General features: G+C 34.1%; 1 pseudogene; it reads right to left on the bottom strand.

Moving 5' to 3' along the window:
- Window positions 1–1,328: 1,328 nt before the first annotated feature.
- On the bottom strand, window positions 1,329–2,330 carry LOC142085215 (beta-1,3-galactosyltransferase 2-like; annotated as a pseudogene).
- Between the last annotated feature and the right edge of the window lie 1,547 nt (window positions 2,331–3,877).

Below are 3,877 nucleotides of genomic sequence, written 5' to 3' on the forward strand. Positions count from 1 at the left end.
CCAGCTTCTTCAGGTTTTCACTGTTGGTCAGGAGAATTACCAGACTGCTGGTAATTCATGTTTTTCTCCTTAAGACTCTCTCTAAATGGTTCAAATCTTTGATAACACATAGAAATAACCTGCTCACCAAGAGGGGAAAAAAGGAAACTCAGTCCATAGCCTTGATTTCTACAGGTGAATTTCCTACAGGAAGAAGATTTTTGATTTTTCTGAGCAACTGCAAAAAAGGGTTATTTTCTCTACACAAAGACATATAATTCAATTAGGTTTCTTTATTAAACATCATAATGTATGCTTATAAAATGGCAGCCGGGAAGCATATATTGTATTCTCACTTTCTCACTTCAGCTCCAGCTGAAGTATTTGGTATTTATGTGATTGACATTTTGATTCCCACATGCATCTGATAAACTTCCTGCAAAGCTACAAATACTTTTTTTCTAGCTATTCAATTAATCCAGCCAGTTGGCCCACTCAGTAATTACTGTAAAGGTCTCTTAATTCTTATTGGGAATAGCAGATAATTTATATTCTTGGAGAGAAATCTGGAAAGCAATTTACTGGCATAGACATTCTGACTGAAACTTTTAGCTTACAAGGTTATTAAGCATCATCTTATTTTCTCCTTAGCTATGAGGGTATTTTGTACATGGCTGAGTACCCCAAAACGCTCCTGTCAAAACACTCTATCAGCATTTAATTTTCTTCTTGTTTATTATATCTCCATAAAAACAACTAAATGGGATCTCATGTGTGAGGTGTTCTTTGTATATATGACTACAGAGAGTAATAGCAGCTGCATGCACTAATAGAGACCTGGCAAATCCTAATATTAGATTTTCTGAAAAAAGCAGTTTCCATCCATATTTCTATCACTAATTTACCAACAAAGGATATCATGTATGCTTTCTTCTTCAGTCACATTGAAATGCCATCTGAGTAAATGTAATAGTACATAGACTAATTACATCTGAGCAATATAAAATTAACACATTAACTTATTATTACTTGTTAATGAAAAAATAAGTTTCATTGCATCTTCATTGCTTTTTCTTCAGTATAGTTGATATGATCTCTTGCCATATTTTAAAACAGTATAAGAATTAATTGGCATCTCATCCAAAACAAAGTAAGGTACCAAGCAGTATGCAGTCAACAGAGAAAGCCTACTTTATGGAAGAAAAATCCTTTGAATGCAACCTAATACAAAAACTATACCCCTGATTCAGGATGTCCCTGGACCTTGAAAGTTATCACTACATAGATGCTCTGTTTCTAAGAAAACATCTGCTGTTTTGTCCATTGTTAAAGAAAGAAAGGACTCTCTGCTATGGGCCTTTCTGTTCTGTCTGACATGCGTGATGACTCTTTTGCAGTGTTTCCCAATAGAGTATGTGCTCATCTGTCCGAATACAATGAGATGTAATTGTAGTATTGTACAGACAAGGAGAAAATGGGACCTTGTACATGTTAAACAATGAATGACTAGGTGGAGATATGATCTGTATTCCCTTTGCATTAAGACAGAGCCCTACACAAACATCTTCCAAATGTATGTATTTTATCGTTACAGAAGCATTGACAATTTTTGAAGCCAGGTCTCCAGAAAAGATGTAGCCAGTTCCTGAACAGAAAGGAGTGTGTTTGTCACCTGGGCATTCTTCTGCTGATATGTACCATTTACTTTTTTCATTCCGAATAAGCTTATGCCCTTTCATAAGACAGCCCATCAAATAAGTTTGTGGAGGAGGTGAGAGAGGCCTGAGGAGCTTTTCTATTAGGTATATTGTATTAACAAAAACTGTCTGTCTTCATAACAAAGCTTGCGCCACTGCAGTAAGAGGCAACCCACTTCATGCCCATCAAAGTTTTAAGAGTTTAGTTAAGGTAAGTGTCCAGGAAGTCCTGTTGAATAATACCGTGATATTGCTCGCTTTCTCTCAGTAGGACCTCATTTGGACCCTTGCTCTCAACACCCAGCATAAACAACCAAACAACCTCAACTCCTAGAAACACAGATTAATTTCCCCAAGTTTTTCTGATGGAACTTCTGTGCTGAATTTCAGCAGCTGTAGTTGCTGTTAGCAATATCAAGAAAGGTGTTTTATCTTTACATTTCTCTTTTTCATTAATAATGAATTTAAATGACTGTGTTGAAGTGGATCTGGTTTTATTCCCAAATTTCTCATTTTCAGCTGATAGTTAGCCATTTTCCTTCCATAAGAATTGTTTGAATTTTGAAATAATGTTTTTATGTAAAATATTTTCACTTTCCATCTAAAGATTATCATACCTTTTGGTAAAAAGTATGTCTTTTTCTTCTGTGTCATCATTGTTTTAAACTTTACTTTCAGTTAGAACAGCAAGGTGATCAGAATTAAAAAAATAGAAAATCAAATATATCGCTGTAAAAGAGACGGAAGCAATCAGGAAAACATTTCTCTTGGCGCTATCCCAAGGAGAGGAGAAGAATCCACTACAGCAGGTCATGTTAGCAGCTTTGAGAGGATGCACAAAAAGCTATTTTTTAACTGAACAGATATTTTGTCAGAAGAGCAGTTAATTTGTAATTGTTTTCCTCAGTGATACAGGAAGATAAAAGCAATCTGCAGGCTTCTGATTCTTCAGGATTCCTTTTTTTTTAATTAGAAGTATCCCATTATTTCATCTTAGAATAAATTGTAAAAATTTTCATAGAAACAAAAAAAAAATCTTTTAAAAAAATTCATTATTTCATTTTCAGGCTTTTCTTCCTAATAGAAATACAGTATGATAAATACAGTAAGAAATAAATAAAACAAAATAAAAACAGTATTAAAAATAACAATTTTCTCAGAACAGAACTTATTCAGATATATATTTAGATATTGGAATATGTGTAAAATATAAATGTGAATTTAATCCAAAATTACAATCAATCTTTTAATATTTATATATATATATGCAAAATACGTGTCAATCCTTCAATATGGTTGTCTTCAATACTAATAGCAGGGTACTGAACACATAAGAGGTATGGTAGAATGTGGAATATATATTCTATTTCAAATGCATAGATTTATTAAAACCCGCTAAAAAGATACACATTTAAAGTAAAGATTGTAACTGCTATTCCAATTGCTACAACAATCCCTTCCAGGTTATAAAAATAGAAGAAAGATAGCTTAACTTCATGTAAGCTTTACAAAATGTTATTGTGTAATTGAATAATCCAAAGCTAATGAAAGATTATGATTGATTATGGATTCAGAGCCTTGGAGACTACTGTGATAAATCACAGGCAGGTATCTTTGGCCATTTAAAAGTTAGTTACACAGTTGAAAGTGATTGTCTAGGCTATATAAAATGTTAATGCAGACAGAGAGGTCTCCAGAGGGGAACTTAGCCATCAAAAGGTAGGTGTCTTATGTGAGGTGAAGTGTCCCCTGCCAGCATCTACCTTTGTAAAGAATACATAAGACAACTGGCTTAGACTAGATCCATTCATTTTAAATGGCTTCAGTTGAATGAGTTGAATCCCATCCTTCCAGACTGCAAGGACAGGTAAACACTGGAACAATGAAAATACTGTAGCTTTGGGTATTTTTTTGTGATTTCCATAATAGCTAGTTTCAAATTCTGTCTTCCTTCAACTACATGATACAGAAATTTATCTAAGCCGTGGAGGTGCACCACGATTTGCAGGGAGAGGGAAATAATCACATGTACCCAACACACCGCAAACTGGTAATACCCAAGAATGCTATCTGGAAGAAAGTGCAAGTTAACTGTATTAAACTGCTTTTTACAAACTGGTCTCTGAAGGGTTCTCTACATCTATTCCAAAGTGAACTGCAAAAGTATAGTAAGTCAGGGTTTTTCAAATTTTTTTGTGCCA

The sequence above is a fragment of the Calonectris borealis genome, chromosome 8, assembly GCF_964195595.1.
Source record: "Calonectris borealis chromosome 8, bCalBor7.hap1.2, whole genome shotgun sequence".
Lineage (NCBI taxonomy): Eukaryota > Metazoa > Chordata > Aves > Procellariiformes > Procellariidae > Calonectris > Calonectris borealis.